This window comes from Triturus cristatus, chromosome 5_2 (genome assembly GCF_964204655.1).
Source record: "Triturus cristatus chromosome 5_2, aTriCri1.1, whole genome shotgun sequence".
Classification (NCBI taxonomy): Eukaryota; Metazoa; Chordata; class Amphibia; order Caudata; family Salamandridae; genus Triturus; species Triturus cristatus.
Window position 1 is genome coordinate 827,937,586 of NC_140588.1, and position 21,610 is coordinate 827,959,195.

The following is a 21,610-nucleotide window of genomic DNA, read 5'->3' on the forward strand; positions in this document are numbered from 1 at the left end:
TAGTAATATTTTTACATAAACATTTTAATACCATAAACTGTTTAAAAATATCTTATAAATTGCAAATACATCTATACACATAAAACAATAATATAAATACAAATTGAATAAATATATATAACAAATTAAAAAAATTACAATTATTTTTAATATGTTTAAAATTATATACTACATTAACTGAAATAATACAAAAAATATTAGATAGAGGAGGGGTAAAAATTACTATTCCCACCCCAGTGAGTGCAACAGTAGGGAAAGTTTTGGATAGCGTAGAGGTAAAAACGGCAATCCCCCCTCCAGTGAGTTCAACAGTTGGGAAAGTGTTGGATAGCGTAGGGGTTAAAATTACTATTCCCACTCCAGTGAGTGCAACAGTAACAAAAGTGTTGGATAGAGTAGGGGTAAAAATTACTATTTCCACTCCAGTGAGTGCAACAGTAGGGAAAGTTTTGGATAGCGTAGGGGTTAAATTACTATTCCCACTCCAGTGAGTGCAACAGTAGGGAAAGTGTTGGATAGCATTGGGGTTAAACGTACTATTCTCACTCAAATGAGTGCAACAGTAAGGAAAGTGTTGGATAGCGTAGGGGAAAAAAATACTATTCCCACTCCAGTGAGTGCAACAGTAGGGAAAGTGTTGGATAGCTTTGGGATTAAAATTACTATTCCCACTCCAGTGAGTGCAACAGTAGGGAAAGTGTTGGATAGCGTAGGGGTAAAAAATACTATTCCCACTCCAGTGAGTGCAACAGTAGGAAAAGTTTTGGATAGCGTAGGGGTTAAATTACTATTCCCACTCCAGTGAGTGCAACAGTAGGGAAAGTGTTGGATAGCATTGGGGTTAAAATTACTATTCCCACTCAAGTGAGTGCAACAGTAGGGAAAGTGTTGAATAGCGTAGGGGTAAAAATTACTATTCCCACTCCAGTAAGTGCAATAGTAGGAAAATTGTTGGATAGCGTAGGGGTAAAATCTACTATTCCTGCGCCAGTGAGTGCAACAGTAGGGAAAGTGTTGAATAGCGTTAGGGTTAAAATTACTATTCCAACTCCAGTGAGTGTAACAGTGTGGAAAATGTTGGATAGCGTAGGGGTTAAATTAACATACTTCTTATTTAAATAATTTTTTAAAACTAAATAACATAATGATTAATGAACAAAGAAATGTATAATAAATACCAATAAAATTAAATTAATATTTACTTAAATAACATTAAATAACTTCCCGCCCTATTCACCTATAAATGCACAACCCGCTACACATAAAAAGTAACACAATTAATTTAATTATCAATTAATGAATTAATAAAAATGAATTACCAATGAAAGATTAACTAACAATAAATTAATAATCAATACCAAGTAATAAAAATGTAAATGTACTTAATTATAATAAATTACATCCCATCCTATTCCTCTAAAACCCCACACACTGCTACACATACAAAATAACACATTTAGTTTAATTATCAATTAATCAATTAATAAAAATTAATTACCAATTAATAATTAATTAACAATACATTAATTAACAATAACAATAAATAAAAAATAAGAATACATTAATTATAATAATATAATTATAAATCAATCAATCAATAAAAATTAATAACCAATTAATAATTAATTAACAATAAATTATTCATCAATAACAAGAAATAAACAATATTAATTCATTAATTATAATTAAATTACTTCTTACCCTATTCCCCTATAAACCCACAAACCACTCTGATACTAAATCGCAAAATTTACTTTAAAGAAAATTACTAATTTCTAAACATGTAATACATATATTTAAAAATAATTAAAAAACATTACAAAAAATATTAAACACATACATATAAAATACATACTAAAATACATAACACTAATATAAATATCGATATTATTAGCAACAATATTTTTGCTAACGATATTACTTACTTTGATATTACTTACTTCGATATTACTTACTTCGATATAAAAAAAACGACATTACTTACCTTAAAGTTGATATTCTGGTCACTGATATTCTTGACATCGATATTCTGTCCCTATGATATTAAAAACTCGATATTAGTGCAGTACGATAATAAAAAGTCGATATTATGTCTGCATACCGAATGAGATGGGTATTGGGGGCACTGTGTGGAACTTTTTTTTTTCATTTCCTGAGCGTCACACTAGAAAATTCACGCTCCAATTTTAAATCTGTTACATTTGGCATCCCTCAGAGACTGGACCTTTTTCCCATCTTTTTTAAGATTTATGCTGTCCCGTCACTCATCTGATAGCTTCTTTTGGTAATATTTTGTATATGCTGATGACTCCAAATATATTTTAAGATTAAAGGCCCCCTCTATCTTTCTCTTCCACCTAACATCAGAATGACTGCTGGTTATAACAGATTCAGACCAGTGCTGCCAAGTACCATGCATCAGGCGTTAGACTAACGCATTTCAGTGTGGTACTCTGCATTAACACGCTGAAATGCATTGTCATGCATAATGCATGGTGTCTCAGCTGTCCCTGTGGTGCTGCCTGGCTGTAATACTGTTTAGTGGGGCAGCTGGCAGTGCGCCGTTCATGCCCTGTTCTCACAGGCTTGGGCCTGTCTCACTGGTGAGTTATTGAGGCAGCAAGCAGGTTAAAACTAACACTGCTACGATGTATCGTTGTGATTCCCCTTGGCACGCCGGATCTCACTGACTAACAGGCTGCATGCTTCAGGTCGGCACCGCAGAGGAACATCACATCATGCTGCCAGAGCAGGAAGTTTGTGGAGGAAAGCGGCAGATGGCTAGTGATTTGCAGGTGTCGCCACAAATGTATTCAATGATGGGGCTTGCAGCATCACGCTGCCTTCTGCAGGCATTTTGCACAAGTCCCACCAAGATGCCGCATGCTATCAGCCATTTTGCCCCCTCCCTAATTCAATAGTGCCACAGCTGAGGGAGTCGGAGAGGAGTGAGTGCCCCGGGTTGCAGCAGCTGCCAGGACAGGCTATATGTGTCACTGAACAGCCGTGCCCGAGACTCACTGGACAGCCAGCCTGGAGGATGACTTTTACTGAGGAGGCCAGTGAACCCGGCTTACCACAGCCCGTGGTGGCTCGTGGCTAAGTGGGCCCCAGTGGCGTCACTAGGGTTGGTGTCACCCGGTGCGGGTAACTCATGGTGTCACCCCCTCACGACTTACCGCATGGACCTCCTCCGGAATGTGACCCTGGGCGATTCCTTCCATCACTTTGTTGTTTTTGTTGATGTGAGCGCGCTAGTCTTCTTCGCATCAGGGTATAGCTAAGTTTTCTCTGAAACGTTAATGATTTTTCCATTGCAGTATTTGTCCAGTGATAGATTTTGCTTCACATGGTGCCTGGCAAACTTTGTCAATCATTGCATCACTGCGTCACACTGCTCTTTCGATCTTCACAATACTTGATTTTGCCAATGATTTGGAAGAGAAGTGGAAAAATCTTTGCAATGTCCATGTCATTTTCCTCAACAATTCTAGCAAAATATTAGCAAAGAGCTTAAAGGAGGCTCCTCTTGATAGCCAACATAAAGTTTAAGAGCACCCCATGCCAATTTCCACAACATAGACGTCACAGTCAATAGAATGAGGTTGATGAGTGAGTCGCGATTAAAACATTCCGAGCCATTTCAGAAGTCTTTTTGCGTCATAGGCACATATCAGCAGGCATCTGTAACAGCTTTTCAAGCAATGTTGCAAAAGCTGTGACTTTCATGACCTTTGGCGTCCCTGCAGTGCCCACTTGCAGCATTGTGGGTTGTTGGCATCCCTGCACTGCCTGCATGCAGCATTGTGGGTCGTTGGCGTCCCTGCTGTGCCTGCATGCAGCATTGTGGGTCGTTGGCATCCCTGCGGTGCCTGCTTGCAGCATTGTCAGTCGTTGGCGTTCCTGCAGTGCTGTTTCTTGGGAGCAGTGTGGTGCACTGTATGCTAGGTGAGAGTTCACGTGGGTTTGTCGGGATGCTGTGGTTCCCTCGACTGTGTCGCTCAGGCCCCTTGGTATGAGGGTGGTCTGCATTTGTCGGGTGTCATATAGTTTGCATTGAAAGCCACTACCATAACCACACATGGGGAGAAACTGCAGGCGTGGAGGGGAGTACAGGCCCAAGAAGCATTCTGTGGTCCCTTAATGTCCTTGAAGCGCTCAAGACTTGACTCTGCCTTCTCGATAAAAACGCAAAAACCATCAAAGGGCATGTTCATCAAAGTACCCTGGACATCAACTCTGGTGCTGTTTGCCTGGCAAAGGGAATCTGTAGTATCCAGCCCACAGTGGATTATAAACTTTGTCACATTGAATGGATTGCATATGGGTGGGCAGTATATCATCCAACATAGCATGGAGCACCTGAACAATTGAGTCCCAAAGGGCTTGTGTGTAGCTCCACAACAGGTAGCTAGAATTAACTGAATGTAATGCCAAGCTGGTGGAAGACAAAATGAGCTTCCAAATGTTTCTATATGCTTAGATTCTCTATCCAGCAGTGTGGTAGGGAAGGTATAGGGGTTTAGTCGGTTTGAGGATGTCTGTACGACAAAGCTTTCTGGTGTTGGGTGCTGCATCAGGAAGGCTGGGTAGCCAATGGCTGGGCAATGGTTTTATGCTTTCTGCCTGCTGACTTTACTAAACAGCAGAAGAGGTTAAGCACTAGTTTGCCCCGGCTGAAGCATCTCAGTGCGGACATTCGTTTTCACCTCCATATTAAGCGACTGCTGGTCAGAACACTCAGCTGTCCTTCTCATCACCACTGCAACTGAGGCACTGTATGCTGAGGTAGTCCCAGATGGAGAAACAAGCTCAGTGTCTGGTGGAGTGTCCAGGCCACTGGCATCCTGTAAATCCTCATAAAAGTTGCCATCATTACAGGGTTGTGCCAATTCATCCCCTGCATCAAAACATCTTTATCCAAGTCTGTGGCAAACAAATTATGAATGACTTGGGTCCTTCCATGAGGCAGGAGCAATGTATTGGAGTAGGAATGGTTGCTGAAGTGCTGTGGATCAGGGCGTGGCCTTCGTCAAGGTTGAAATGGTGCTGACTCATGAGTCCGACTGCCCTGTAGGAAATGCTTTGTCATGCGGTGTTCAGGGTGTTGGCATCATAGTCTGGCATTGGCTATGTGCCAATATCTGATTCAGAAACTGATGTCGATGCAGGACCCCCAATAGGTCCAGAGAGTCCAGCAGGCAGGATTGCAAGTGGAGGCCCTTGTGGTTCCTTGGGGCCCAAAGGCACACCAGAAGGAGCTTGGAGCAAACCCTAGCCTGAGATGAAATATATGCTAGACTTGTAGTTCTGTTTCTGATCAATACTTATAGCCCCAGAGCCCCCAGGTGCCAGGCTAGAACCAGAGAATTTCCCAACACTTCTCAGTAGGTGGCATCATGAGGCTCTGCAAGTACTCCATACGTTCCAAAAGTGACAGAGCAGAGTCCCATATCAGTGCCACCCCCTGGGTACTGAAGTCAGTTCCTTTCTTTCTGCGACTTCCGACGGGTATCAGGAGCTCTGCTCCTCCCTTTGCCGGTCTTCCAACAATGCTAAACAACTCTTCAACAGTGTGCTAGGAATCTATGTCTATTGAAATCGACAGGATTCAAGCCATGCCACGACTGCAGAATACAGATAGCGGTCACAAACCCACACAAGGTGTACCTTCGTGGCCAGGGCTTAGGCCTCAACCCTACATTGTGTAACAAATGCACCCTCATGCACACAAAGGCGAGAGGTGAAATTGTAAGTCACATGAGATCTCAGGTCCTGCTCCTACTCCAAGTTACTGGCCACTCCTGCGATATGTTGGAGCCCATCTTAAAAGGCTTCCAACTGTTGGGGACAGGTAACAAGACGGCCTCCATCTGCAGCCCGGTCTGTCTCATCTTAAATGGCAGCTAGCCACCTCTCACGGATACAGAAGCCAAGGTTTTGTTCCAAGCTTCGTGTTACAGCAGCAGGCTCAGCGCTTCCTGGTCCTGCCCTCCTTGGTGTGGCCTTGCATTTTTCTCTTGACTGCGCATGCATGAGATATTTTACCATGGGATGTGCCCCGAAGGCGCAGTCTGATATGTGCTCTGCCTTCCTTGGGCTCACATCTGGGGCGGCTCCTGGTCCTCTGGACTTTCCTACTGGATGAGTATTCTCAAACTATTATAGAGCTGGGGTGGTCGGTCCAAATCTCCGGGGTTTGTGTCCTTTTTTTTATCTTTTGGGGTTTAAACAGATAAATAAGCTCAGAGGTCCATATGTTGATATCAGGATACACGATACAGTCAAGTTACAAGTAGGCATTAAAGCATTGCAAGTTGCGAAAAACAGATTAAATTATGCTCCAGCCCTGTCAGTGTTGAATATTATAATTGACAAGGATTCCATATGCAGTTTTCGATGTTCACATATTATACCGGGAGTGATATGCGACCTCTTGTCCCTTCCCACCAAAGTTAAACAACAAAACTCAAAACAAACATATAAATCCTGCACAGCTGAAGCCCAAATCACCTGATTGTTACATATATTCATACTTGTTATACCACAGACCCATTTCCCGGGAGCAGTAATTTGCAGAGCAGAAATGCCACTTTCTCTACTATCACCAAAATGATGCACTGCCGCACCCAAGCCAGTTCCACTGATCCAAGGGATGACATCAGCCAATTTGACTTAGTTTGGAGGTACATTCTTAGGGCTGTGCGGTGCAGGAAACACTCTGTGGCCCAATGTCTGCTGCTGAAGGGTACCTTAAATGCCTGGAACTCTCCCTCCGTTAGTAGTCTTGCTATGTTACTAAATATATTTATTTGATGATCACAGGATTAGTATGTCTTTTTGTGGAAGACTAACTGAGGTCAGCCCTCCGGAGTCAGGCATCGGTTCTGGGAACGGCTCTGCTTTCAATCCCTGCAAACCCGAGCTGTAATCCCACAGTATGGTTCTAATTACCCAGGTATGCTGCTGAGGTGGGTGGCGCGCGGAGGCAGGATTCTCATGACCTCGACAGCTCAGCTGACCTTTCACAACCGACGTCAGCATCAGCTCAGTACGAAACACCTGCACTGCACTTTCTAAAATGGTACCGCTGCACTTTACATGAAACTATTTCAAAGTGTCTTGGTGTCTCTGTGTGTTGGGTTGTATGTATGGGATCAAAACAACACAATCATAGTCACAAAGCAGCAGAACATCCTATGAGCGGAAAAGCTGACAGTAATGGACAGGAGCACGTGGAATAGAAAAAAGACTTAGATACTGTCCATCCAAAACAATTTCTCAAAAATATCTTTAATCGATTAACAACCCCTTCAATAAAATATTATTTGATCTCATTTTTTAGGGTGGGGTAAACATTTTTGGTTATGTATCACCATATTTAACACACTCCACCAAGCACCTTAAGGGGGTCCACTCTGTTCAGCGGATATCTAGAATGTAGTTATTGCACCCCCTTTGTATCTGCTTCATTGCTTTTCTCATATAACATAATAATGTCAAATTTCTATATAAGGCCCTACTACATTTGCATCACACGACCACATCGGTAGTACCACAAGCAACTTACTCTTCCCACAACCCATTACAGACACACCACCCTGTACATCCACACTCCTAGAAGACTGCTCATATACCCAGTGGCGACACTAGGGGGGTGTGGGGGCCCGCCGTTCACCAGCACCCTGCACTCAGCCTCACTGGATCCGGAGCAGAGGGGAAAAGTTATTGTTTGAGATGCGTCATGAGCCCGTGCAGAGAGAATGCTTGCAACGCAAGTTAAATGCTAGACTTTTCAGGGTAATAATTTAATTATTACCCTGAAAAGTCTAGCATTTAACTTGCGTTGCAAGCATTCTCTCTGCACAGGCTCGTGACGCATCTCAAACAATAACTTTTCCCCTCTGCTCCCGATCCAGTGAGGCTGAGTGCAGGGTGCTGGTGAATGGCGGCCACTGTGCCCTGCTGCTCGCCAGAGGCACCTGCTTTCAGTTTCACCCTCGTCCTCAGTTCACTGTCAGCTGAAACCTTACCGATGATAATGGAATCGCCCACCGCCCTGCACTGAATAGGCAATAGTAGGCCTGGCCACTCACCTGCTGAATTGCAGACAGGGGGGGGGACTACCTCGGTCGGCCTTGCTTGAAAATTAAACTATAGTGGCGCTGTGGCAGTGTGGCGACGGCGACCTTAGACCTCCTCACCTCCTCGTCCCTCATGATGCCAAGTCACGCGCACTTGGGGGGGGCAATGCGCATGCGGGATTCGGATTCCACCCGTAACAACATCGCCGACTGCACCCCTCTAGTGACGACATGACGTCACTGCCGAGGCGCGCAGACGCGGCGGAGGAGGAGACTGTGCGCGCTGCGCACAGGCACCTCTTGTGAATAGAACAAGGTTAGGTTGTGCGCGTCGTCGTTGCGTTTCGGTTTCTAATCTGGACTGCTGGTTTAAATAACATTGTGCACGGATAATTGCAGTGCACCACAGACAGTGACACACCTTTGGTGTCACCCCCCGTGAGGGTGTCACCCGGTGTGGTCCGCACCCCCCGCACCCCCCTAGTGACGCCACTGGTGGGCCCCCAGCCACTTCCTTGCAGAGCGATGCTGCCTCAGCAATTATTGGAGCACCACTGCCACACTCCTCCAGACTCTGCATCCCTGGTCAAAGGAAGTACCACCAGCCTCTGTGTGTTTAACACAATGAATGGCAGCATGCCGTCAGATAGTTGCAACCTGCAGTCAGTGCCTGCACGTGTTAGTATTCCAAGGTGATACTGCGGAATGTTTTTATTTTCAAACATCCTGCTGGCCTGGGCCCCCAGTTACTTGTTTCATATTTCTGCTGGCGTTCTTACAGTAAACCAGGCAGAATGCTTTTGAACACTGCACAGCACTTCAGTTTCATCCCAGACTATTGCTGGATGGATGAACTACCTTTGAAAACACTTCTGCTGTTGTCAGGGGCGATGTGCTACGAATAACATTTGCTAGACTGGAGTACCAAAGAAGGAGTCATTCTGTCTGTATATTGTGTGTATGATGTAAAGTGCTCTGACACCCTGCATTATTATGATCAGCAGTATAAAACAAAAAACTGTTTGTAAGTGAGGGATCGAAAGATGTTAGAGTGCTTTACAAATGAAATAGATGATTTAAGGCATATAAATGATACAATTTTCGATGGACAAAGAGCATTAAAGTAGAAATTACTGCAGTCACAATTATTGAGTAACAGCAAAGTCATAGGTCAATTGCAGCAGTTTTAAGATCTTCTTAGAGTTTTTCATCACTCAAAGGTGTGCAATTTCCCGATATTTACATGCTTCCTTTGTGTTCATTGCTTGATTTTGGTCCCGAGAAAGTGTCACTCATAGGTGCCAAATCCGATCCTGTAAAACCCGGGTACAAACCGTCGGACAGAGCATTTTCTCCGTCAGACTCGTACCCGGGAAAAACACCTTACAAACCCGCAAGTACGATTCGTACAGAAACAACATTTCGGTACGAATCGTAAAAAACACCGACCGGCTAAAATATACCCACAATTCGGATCCGGGACACTGCGTACGTGACATTCGTATGGAGTCAGGCAGCGTTTTACGGATCAGCAAGTACGATTCGTACCCACAGCACTTCGCACAGCAAAATTTTTACGGGACCCAAAAAGTGCCGGAAAAGCTAAGTACCCCGTGATGCACGACGAAAAGGGGGCCCGGTACGCACCGTACCCCCATCCCTACACGTCCGCACCGTACCCACAGCCCCCCCGTGTACGCACCGTACCCCAGCACCCATACGTGTATGCGGCGTACCCCCAGCCCCCCAGTATGGATGGTGCGTACCCCCACACCCCCTATGGACGGTGCGTACCCCCACCCCTGTAGGTATGGAGCGTACCCCCACCCCCGCAGATATCGAGTGTACCCCCACCCCCGTAGGTATGGAGCATACCCCCACCCCCGTAGGTACGGTGCGGACCCCCAGCTGGGGTTCCGCACCGTACATACGGGGGTGGGGGTATGCTCTGTACCTACAGGGTGGGGGTACACTCCGTACCTACGGGGTGGGGGTATGCTCCGTACCTACGGGGTGGGGGTATGCTCCATACCTACGGGGTGGGGGTACGCTCCGTACATATGGGGGTGGGGGTACGCTCCGTTCCTACGGGGTGGGGGTATGCTCCGTACCTACGGGGTGGGGGTACGCTCCGTACATACGGGGTGGGGGTTTGCTCCGTGCCTACGGGGGTGGGGTGGGGGTACAGCGCGTACATGGGGGGGCTGGGGGTATGGCACGTACTTGGGGGGATGGGCTGGAGGGGTGTTCGTCACGTATGCGGGCACATGTTTGGACGTCTCCATGGTTGCTATGGGAGTTCGCTCCGTACAGTGTTTTTTCCATACGGTTGTGCATTCGGACGGACGGGACGGATCGTACTTGCGCTCTCGGACTTCAGTTTACCGATTCGTACGTAAAACTGTCCGGGGACGTGTCGGACACTTTTTCCGACCCGAGGACGTGTCGGGGAATTTTCCCAATGCGATTCGTATGGATTTTTTAACATACGAATCATACTTGCCAGTTTGTACGGGACTTGTACGATTCATACGTAAAAAAATCCGGATACGATTCGTACGGGGAATATTTTTCACGGATCGGAATCGGCACCATAGTTGTTGAAATGTCACTCATAATTACACTAAAATTATGAACATGTCAAACATAAGCAATCTGAAACCTTGGCAGCTATGTCGGACAGCTTTTAAAAATATGGATTTCAGCACAAAACATATGAATGAGATGCTGTGCTGCTCCTATCCTCAGCGCCAAGAAACTGGCTGGTGAACTTGCGCTATGTAAATAATTTTAACATAACATAACAAGGCTCCCTCTCTCAAGCTCAGAAACATGCACAATCATCTCTGGTTGCACTGGCTGATTCAACTCCCTATGCTTAAACACGTCTAAGATAACAAGCATTGGCATAGCCAATAGGTCTCGCTTTTGGGACCTTATAAGTATTTAGTTATGCAACTGTTGTATTTAGCTATGCCAATGCTTGTTATTGCTAGCGATGCCAACACGGCAGCAGGCAGGGCATATGGGTAGCACAACACTGGTTGCATCATTGCATTTTTTTTGGTTTATTGAGGGGCGGAAGGCAGAAGGCAACACATTTGGAGGGAGGGGGCAGAGGGTAACACAGAGGGAGAGACATAGAATCAAGGGCAACAAGGGAGGGCTTAGGGAGGGGCTGGGAGCAAGCACACAGACAACAGAGGGTGGGAAAGGTGTAGGTACCGAGGTACACTGAAGACAACAGAGTGTGACAGGAAGGGAGGGGCTGGGGCAAAAAGACAGAGAGCGGAGGGTTGGCTATACCAATGCTTGTTATTGCTAGCGATGCCAACATGGAGGAAGGCAAGGCATATGGGTAGCACAACACTGGTTGCATCATTGCATTTTTTGGGGTTTATTGAGGGGTGGAAGGCAGAAGGCAACACATTTGGAGGGAGGGGGCAGAGGGTAACACAGAGGGAGAGACATCGAATCAAGGGCAACAAGTGTGGGCTTAGGGAGGGGCTGGGAGCAAGCACACAGACAACAGAGGGTGGGAAAGGCAGAGGTACCGAGGTACACTGAAGACAACAGAGTGTGGGAGGAAGGGTGGTGCTGGGGGCAAGAAGACAGAGAGCAGAGTGTTGGCGGAAGAAGGAGCATGGTGGGTGGTAAGTATGGGAGGGAGACAGGTAAAAAAATTGAAGGTAGATTATGTGTGCTGGCGTGAGGTCTCACACTGACAATCCCTCATCACAATCACTCTAAAAGCGAAAGGGATCCTGATCGCGATGACGCACACTAGGGATGCGCGTGCAGCAGCGGCGGGGAGGGGTATAGTGCAGAAGGCTGGTGCAGGGTGGCTGGGCGAGAAGGGAGGGGGGAATGCGGGGAGCAGCTGTGCGCGTGCACGCCATCGTGCACTGTAGCTTGTCGCCAGCACAAAAAGTTGGGTAGCACTTTCTAAACCCACCTACTAAATGTCTCGCCAGTTCAGCGCATGCGCTGGGTCAGGTGAGACCTACAAAAGACAGTCTTCAGTAAACAAAACCTGTGGTCCTCTCACTGGTGGCCCAGCATTTCTGGCACTCCTACAAATCCAGTCATATCAGCGCCTAACCTGGGAGCGAACATGAACACAAACCTATCCTTCAAAAATGAAATCTCATAGCTTATGTCCTCTTGTTACCTCCTGATGAAATTACTCGGAAAGATCACTACCATTTTACCTTTAGACTCTCAAAGTATAATATTCCAGTCCTTAATATTAAGGAAGTTGAACTATGGCAAATCTGTATATACTGGTCTCTCTATCTCCATGGTTTACAAATTGCACCTTATACAAAAACCTGCAGCATGACTGATCTACACAATGCCTAAATTTGCCTTCATTTCCTTGTAACTGCTCTTTACGTTATTTACCAGTCCCTAAACACATTAATTTCAAAGCAATCTGCACTTGTCATAAATCTTTGTTTTAAGTACCCTTCAATTCTTACATGACAACTTTATTTGCTTTCTACAAACCCTTGCCCAATCTCAGAACAACTCATTCACTGGCATGGAACATCCCCTGTTAAAAAAAATCTAATATGTAAGGATGAGTTTTCTCAATAGCCTTCTGGAATAGTCTGCATTTCAACTTGTGCCGCCAGTTGAATCCTCTCTAGTTTCACAAAGAACAAACATTTCTCCTTGATATTGAACCCCTACTGCATTGAATGAATGAAGCTGATTTGATATAGCGCACAGTTACTCAAGCTATAGTGTCCTGGCGCTGAAGGTGAACTACCATTGTGGCGAATGTTCTCTGAGCGCCAGGATACCTTTGGGTAATCAATAACTTTGCAAATAATAACATTAATATTTGGAAGAGTTCCTAATTACCACATGCAAGAGGGTATCACCTGCCAAGTAGCTGGAGTTACAGGAACCTTAGGAATGGTAGTTCCTTGAAACTGGTCAAACGATTGCCCACTAGTAACAGGTCAGTTTCTCCTCAGAAGATAGTTGAAGATATGAAGAAAGGTTTAAACTCCTCCTGAATATATTAACCTCTATGGGCAGCAAAATCATCAGGATAAGCCACTTCCTCATCATCATACTGATAGTGAGTAGATGCTCAGGAGGAACGAAAATAGACTACAAATGGACACCACACAGGTATTTATATAAAAAATAAGGAATCTTTATATAGGATTATCACAAGACCATTAAACGATTAAAAATACACAATACGGTTGCTTAGTTGGTAGAAGATTGCTTAGTTTCTCTTAAGTTCTTAAATGCGACACTTTAAGTCAATGTACCTTAGATGCGACACGCAGGGCAACAAAAGTGTTGCAGCGATGCAGATGCGTTGAAGTTCTTGGTGCAAAAGAAATAAAGACGGGATCTTCCAGATGCGTTACGCTTCTCCGATGTTGCGAGAAGGCTCGACTCGATGCGTCAGCTACAGCGGCGTCACCCTTGACGAGATGCGACGACAGCAGCCTTGGCAGCGGCACACTTCTCCGACGTTGCGAGACGCTTCCGCTCGATGCGATGCTGCAGCGGCGGCACGCCTTCTGCGAGGTGTGGCAACAGCGGCTCCGACGGCAGCCCGCTTCTCCGTGGATGCGAGGCGCTTTTCTGGATGCGGTGCAATGCAACAACTACGATGGCTGCGATGGCGACACGCTTCCTCCTCGATGCGAGACTCTCCTCTCGATGCGGTGCAATGCGACAGTTGCAATGGCTGCGACGGCGACACGCTTCTTCAGCGTTGCGAGACACTTCCGGATGATGCGAGACGCTTCAGCTCGATGCGATGCTGCAGCGGCGACACTCTCTGCGAGATGCGATGGCAACAGCTCCGACGGCGGCACGCTTCTCTCCCTTGAGTCGCGCTTCCAGCTCCTTGTGACACGCAGTCCCTCAGAAGGCCCAACAACAGCAGCAGGCACTTCCAAAAGATTTTGGGGAGCTGGGGGTGAAGTCCACTGGTCCTGGGACTTCATTTAGGAGGCAAGCTCAGTTCAAGCCCTTGGAGATCTTTAAGCACAAGTTGAAATAAAAGTCTTTGTAGTCTTTTCTCCTCTCCTTCAGCAGCAAGGCAACCACTGCAGGCCAATCCCCCAGGTCAGGGACAGTTACTCCTCCTACAGCTTTCCCAGTTCCTTCTCTTCTGGCAGAGGTTCTTCTTGTTTCAGCAGGATCTGATCTAATTTCTTGGGAGCAGGGCTCCTTTTTTTATACAGCAATTCTTTTGTTCTTTGTCGCCAGGGGGCCTGGGCCTGGCTCAGTCCGGTTTTGGAGCACCTTGTTGTGTTGACTCTGCTCTTTCCTTTCAGCAGCAGGACAGAGACATCAGCCACTCCACAGGGGGCGGAGCCGGCATTATGGTGGCAGAGCACAGGTCTATTCAGAGTCAAGGTGTACTCCTCCCACCCATCTTGGTGCCATCTCTCTACCCACCACCTGGCAGCCAGCCTGTCTCCTGGAATTCCCCAGCCCTGCTCCTCACTGTAACTAGGCAGAACACACACACACACAGCAGAGGCGGACTGAAATGGCCAGGTCAGTAAATACTAACTTTCTAAAAGTAGCATTTACAGACACAGGATATTAAAATAAACTTTACTAATAGAAGTTTTTTATTATTCTGAGTTCAGGCATACTAAACTTGACTTTCTACCATGCTCTCTGAGTCCACTGTGATTACAGCTTGTAGTAATTCCAGCAGCCCATTCTGGCCTATGGAGAGCAGTTAGCCTTCAATAGTGAAAAACGAAAATGGCTGTAATTCACTATTAGGACATGCCACACACTTCAGGGCTTGTCCTACCTTATGTCCTACCTTATGCTTACAATGCACCCTGCCCTTGGGCCTACCATAGGGGTGGCTAATATGAAGTTAAGGGAAGGTTTAGGGACTGGCAAGTGGGTGCACTTGCGCGATCAGCGTGACAGTACCAGACTGCACGCAGGTTCTGCAGTGGCAGACCCTAGATACATTTTACCAGGCCGCTTCTGTGGGTGGCACAACCAGTGCTGCAAGCCCACCAGCAGCATTTGTATTTACAAGCCCTGGGCACTCCTGGTGCACTCTACTGGGGTCTGACAGTAAACCAAATAAACCAATCATGTAATCCAACCAACATATACATTTTAAATAGGGAGCACTTGCACTGTGGCACTGGTTGGCAGTGGCACAGTGCTCTGAGCGGCCAACACCATAAAAACACATGAGGCACAGCGACAAAAAGTGGAAGGGAGACTCACGCCAAGGTGCCAGGTCTAACAGAGAGCCATCAGATACATCGAGAGGTGATGCATATCCCACTCTTTCGCTCATAGGGGCATATTATCAAGGACGGCGTTAAAATCATCGCCGCTTTAGCGGCAGGAAACTGCCACTAAAAGCGGCGATAAAGGGCTTGATAATATGCTCTATGGAATTCCAATTGAAGCCCATGTTAGATGTCCTTCACATCTAACATGGGCTTCAATTGGAATTCCATAGAGCATATTATCAAGCCCATTATCGCCATTTTATCGGCAGTTTTCTACCGCTAAAGTGACGATAATTTTATCGCCTGTCTTGATAATATGCCCCATACTTTTTTGTTTGTCAATGCTTTTTGGGGATGCTGTAAGCGTCGTGAAAATTAATAAAAAGCTTACCATGCAGCATCGTCCAATGAAATAAAGAAAGGAAAAAAAGGCGCATTGACGCTGCCGCTTATGGTGGTTGCGTCATTTCACTAGAGCATGAATGCGTGATGAGGTATGCAGGCAGCAATGCATGAGAGCCGGTGGAATGGCATGGGTGGCTTTTTCAGATCCTAAATGGCAGAAGGTACATAGCTCATTAAATAAAACTATTAAGATTTGTTTGCATGAAAGCACAACATTAGAACAAGCATTTGCAATGCAATCGGTCTCACATTAGTAAAAAATAGAGCTATTAAAGTTGGAGATGACTGTTTTTTGCTTATGTTTTTTTTTTTTTTGCAGTGTAGTGGTCATTTAGAAAAACAAGTTAACAGCACTATCTTAAAATGCAAGGAAGTTTGTGTTAGACAACGGATTCGAGTGTCACAAGCATGGGTTAAGTTGCTAATTATAAACTGTTCTAAAACTCAATCAATTAATCAATCAAGACATTTGTAAAGCACGCTACTCACCCGGAGGGTCTCAAGGCGCTAGGGGGAGGGGGGTCCGCTACTGCTCGAACAGCCAGGACTTGAGTTGCTTCCTGAAGGAGAGGTGGTCTTGGGTCAGACGGAGGTGGATGGGGAGGGAGTTCCAAGTCTTGGCTGCCAGGTAGGAGAAGGATCTTCCTCCCATGGTGGCTCTTCGGATGCGTGGAACGGCGGCGAGGGCGTGGCTGGTCGATCGTAGCTGGCGGGTGGGAGTGTAGAAGGTCAGGCAGTTGTTGAGGTACCTGGGGCCCAGGTCGTGGAGGGCCTTGTGTGCGTGGGTGAGGAGTCCGAACGTGATTCTCTTGCTGACGGGGAGCCAGTGCAGGTCTCTCAGGTGTCCAGAGATGTGGCTGTGTCGGGGGATGTCAAGGATGAGTCATGCGGAGGCGTTCTGGATGCGTTGGAGTCTTTTCTGTAGTTTGGCTGTGGTTCCGGTGTAGAGGGTGTTTCCGTAGTCCAGTTGGCTGGTGACGAGAGCCTGGGTGACCGTCTTTCTGGTTTCGGTGGGGATCCATCGGAAAATCTTTCAGAGCATGCGTAGGATGTTGAAACATGTTGATGAGACGACGTTGACTTGTCTGGTCATCGAGAGGGAGGAGTCCAGGATGAAGCCCAGGTTGCGTGCATGGTCCGTAGGTTTGGGTGCGCTGCCCAGGGCGGGGGGCCACCAGGAGTCGTCCCAGGCGGAGGGTGATGATCCCAGGATGAGGACTTCCGTCTTGTCTGAGTTCAGTTTCAGGCGGCTGTTCATCATCCACTCGGCTACGTCTTTCATCCCTTCGTGTAGGTTGGTTCTGGCGGTGGCTGGGTCGTTGGTGAGGGAGAGGATCAGCTGATGGTCGTCGGCGTAGGAGATGATGTTGAGGTTGTGTTGGCGTGCGATGGCTGCGAGGGGGCTCATGTAGACGTTGAAGAGGGTGGGGCTGAGTGATGATCCTTGTGGTACGCCGCAGATGACTTCGGTGGCCTCGGATCTGAACGGTGGGAGGCGGACTCTCTGGGTTCTTCCGGCGAGGAACGAGATGATCCAATCTAGTGCCTTCTCTTGGATTCCGATGTTGCTGAGGCGCTGTACTAGGGTGCGGTGGCAGACAGTATCAAACGCTGCGGAGAGGTCCAGGAGAATGAGGGCCTCTGTTTCCCCGTTGTCGAGCAGGGCTCGGATTTCGTCAGTGGCTGCGATGAGGGCGGTCTCGGTGCTGTGGTTGGCTCGGAAGCCGGACTGCGAGTGGTCGAGGGATCCGTTTGTCTTGAGGAAGGCGGCAAGCTGTCTGTTGACGGTCTTCTCGATGACTTTGGCAGGAAAAGGGAGGAGCGAGATGGGGCGGTAGTTCTTGAGGTCGAAGGGGTCTGCTGATGGCTTCTTCAGGAGGGCGCTGAGTTCGGCATGCTTCCAGCTCTCCGGGAAGGTGGCGGTGTTGAAGGAGCAGTTGATGATGTCCCGGAGTTGGGGTGCGATGACGGAGTCGGCCTTGTTGAAGACTTGGTGGGGGCATGGGTCGGTTGGTGATCCGGAGTGGATGGTGTTCATCGTGTGGATGGTGTCTTCGGTGCTGACCGGGGTCCAGGCGCGGAGGGTGGTGGTGGGGGGCGTCAGTTCGGTGGTTGGGTGCGTGGTCTGTGCGCCGAAGCTGTTGTGTATCTCGGCGATCTTGCGGTGAAAGAACGAGGCGAGTGAGTCGCAGAGGTCTTGTGAGGGAGTGATGTCGTTGTTTCCGGCGCTGGGGTTGGAGAGCTCTTTGACGATGCTGAAGAGTTCCTTGCTGTTATGTGCGTTGTTGTCTAGTCGTTCCTTGAATGCTGTCCTCTTGGTGGTGTGGATCAGCTGGTGGTGTTTGTGGGAGGCGTGCTTGAGGGCGGTCATGTTGTCTGTAGTCGTTTTTTTTTGCCAGGCTTTCTCGAAGGTACGGCAGTTCTTCTTGGAGTTCTTGAGGTTGTCGTTGAACCAGGAGGCTTTCTTGCTGCCGGGCCTGCTGGGATGGTTTTTCAGAGGTGCGAGGTCGTCAGCGCAGTTGGTGATCCACTGTGTGAGGTTGTTGGCTGCTTGGTTGGGGTCCGTTGAGCTGGCGGGAGGGTTCTGGCTCAGTGATGTGGTGAGCTGGTCAGTGGTGATCTTGTTCCAGCTCCTGTGGGGAGCTTGTTGCGGGTGGTGGTGAGTCGTGGTTCTTCTGAAGCTGAAGTGGACGCAGCTGTGGTCTGTCCAGTGGAGTCCGGTGGCGTGGCTGAAGGAGATGTACTTGCTGGAGGAGAAGACTGGATCAAACATGTGTCCGGCGTAGTGGGTGGGGGTGTTCACCAGTTGCTTGATTCCGAGGTTAGTGAGGTTGTCCAGCAGGGTGGTGGTGTTGTTGTCGTTGTTGTTCTCCAGTTGGAAGTTGAGGTCCCCTAGGAGGATGTAGTCAGCGGAGGGGAGGGCGTGTGGGCTGATGAAGTCTGCAATGTCTTCGCTGAATTGAGTGCGGGGTCCTGGGGGTCTATAGATGAGGGTGCCTCTGAGTGTGGTCTTGGGGTCGGTGTGTATCTGGAAGTGAAGATGTTCGGCGGCTGTGAGGGTGTCGTCGGAGTTGGTCGTGATGCGGATGGTGTTCTTGTGGACGATGGCAATGCCTCCTCCTGTCTGGTTGACGCGGTCCCTCCGGGTGATCTTGTATCCGTCCGGGATGGCGATGTCGGGTGCTGAGGAGGCGTTCATCCATGTTTCCGTGAGGAAGGCGACGTCTGGAGATGTGGTGTCGAGCAGGTTCCAGAGTTCCACGGCGTGTCTGTGGACGGAGCGGGTGTTGAGCAGGATGCACTTCAGGTGGTTGCTGCTGGTGCGGTACAGGTCCGGATGCAGGAGAACTTGCAGGAATGGCAGGTGAATGGTCCGTGGGTGCGTCTTGGGGTGGCTCGGTAGCAGCCGGGGATCTGGCCGGTGTTGAGTGCGATGAGGGTGGCGGTGTCGTAGGTCCTGCGGGTGGGCTGGCGTCTGCGGGGGCCAGGGGGTCTGGCGCTGGGCAGGGTCCAGGCGCGGACGGGCGCAGACAGGCTTGCCTTTGGCGCGCCTTTGGCTCGCCAGCGGCGCACCCGCTGCGCGCGGCCGCCGCGCGGCTGCTGTGCGACCTCCATAGGAGGGGGAGAGGGAGGGAGGAGCAGCTGGGAGGTGGGAGTGGGGCGGCCAATGGGATGCAAGGAGGCGGGGCAACCAGGACGCGGCGGCGGGAACGAGTGGCGAGCAGAGTAACGAGGCGCAAACAAGGGTACAGAAGTAAAAGGGGGGCACAATTCAGGGCACAAGATGCAAAGGAGGACACAGGCACTCGGGATACAAAAGCAAACAAGCATTTGCAATGCAATAGGTCTCGCATTTACGCGAGTGTGAGCTATTGGCATTGCAAATGACAATGCCTTTTATTTTTGTTTTTTGAACATAAATAAAAGGCATTGTCATTTACAATGCCAATAGCTTAAACTGGTGTAAATGCGAGACCTATTGCATTGCAAATGCTTGTTGCCTAGTGTCACACAGTTTGGTCAAACAGGGAAGCTGGGGCTAATCCCTGGTTTGCTAGTTTCACTGTGTACAATTCAGGCACTAAATGGCTACTGTTCTCCTGTTTTAAATCGCATATTTTATTGCGTTTTCGTTCATTCTTGGCACAGGACGTTCCACCATGAGTGGCAGACAGAAGTCACATGAAGGCTCGGCTCGTTTTGGGTTTGAAGCCCAAGAGGAGCTCTAGCCGCCTACCTCTACACCATAGTTTGTTTAGTGTGGTCCATGAACTGCGAGCGATGAGAACATGAACATGAGTGGGGAAAAAATCACATCATAATGATGCAGTTAATAGAACTTTTGGATGATATAAACACACAGTACATCAGTTGTGTGGAAATTATTTTAGTTTTGCAGTAACACGTCGATGTCAATATCATTAAATTCAATTTGGAAAAATGTAAATAAATTAAAGTAAAAAACAAATAAGAATGTTTAATGGGTTTCGATTGTAGATAAAAAATCATCAAAAGGCAAAATATGGAACGCTTCACGAATTTGCGTGTCATCCTTGCGCAGGGGCCATGCTAATCTTCTCTGTATCGTTCCAATTTTAGTATATGTGCTGCCGAAGCGAGCACAAACTTAGGACGGAGAAAGCTGGTATATAAAGGCTTAACTTCATCATATTTGAAAGTTAGAGTGCTTCAAAGATATAAATGGTTGCAATTTATACTCTTCCTCTTTGTTGCTTTTCACAAAGGAGTTCACTTGAATCAGAAACAAAACATTCTGCTGCAGAAAAAGATTGCCGTTTCTACTTTATGAAAATCGCAGAGCATCATGGATATATGCAAATCAAGTCAACTACGTAATCGTGTGCGCTGGAAGTTCTTTGCCGCATACAAAGCACGTGCATTTTATAGACACAGAGAAAGGACTACTACCAGAGGAAGTGTCAGTCAAATAGGGGAATGACGGGCATCTGGCAAAAGGGCATATTCTGGCTGCACAACGGGGCAAATATACTGCAGTCCTGGAACGCATGAGCTACTGTGCCTTTGCATATATGTATATATGTTAGCTAGCATTTTTATAGCGAGCAAATACTGCTGCTAAAGTGGCACCTTAGATCTCAAACTTTTAACGTTTTAATGACCATGGACACCATCAGGATGCAGGAAGCCCATTTCAAAACGTTATTTGTATTTGCTAATAGACTAACTCAATCAATTACACACAAAGGAGTAATTCTCAAAGTTCAGAGCCCTTAACCTCAGGATAAAATGAACTCGATCAAAATCACTGGGCAGCCCAACCATGCAGACCCCTGCTTTAAGGGATCAACCCATGTCAGAAAACAATATTTGTGCTTAATATTCTCCTGTTGCTACCCGTGGTGGTACTGTATTGCAGCATTTATATACCGCCTACTACCCCTATGTGGGGCATTGAAGCACTTTTCATCATGTGTCGGTGTGTGTTTTAATATATTGCGGGGGGGGAGGGCGACCTAGCACGCACGAGAGGCCAGCAACTCAACAATTGTGAATATTATTAACCCCAGTGGCTGCTTTTACATCTCCCCTCCTTCAACAGCCGGTTGGACTGTAAACCACTAATACAGCCGTTTGCAAGACCTCGTTAACGAACAAGTCGGAATTTACTTTTGCACCCTATCTGAGCTTAGTTAAAATCAAAACAGACATCGAAGAAAGACTTCAGAACACTAAGCACGTGAACGGATGTGGCTTTAGGGCTCGAGCTGCCGACTTTGGAGCTGACCCGGTTCGAGCCTCGGCAAACCACTTAATATCTCCGTGCCTACCAAATAAGGAATGTGTCCTTGTGTAAAGCGCTCCAATACCTTCGGGTCGCGTTCG

The 21,610-nt window shown here is 47.4% G+C and overlaps 1 non-coding gene across 1 annotated transcript; it reads right to left on the reverse strand.

Moving 5' to 3' along the window:
• Window positions 1-20,261: 20,261 nt before the first annotated feature.
• Window positions 20,262-20,368, reverse strand: LOC146829320 (U6 spliceosomal RNA). Its single transcript, XR_014962363.1, has one exon. It is a non-coding gene; the product is annotated as a U6 spliceosomal RNA (small nuclear RNA).
• Between the last annotated feature and the right edge of the window lie 1,242 nt (window positions 20,369-21,610).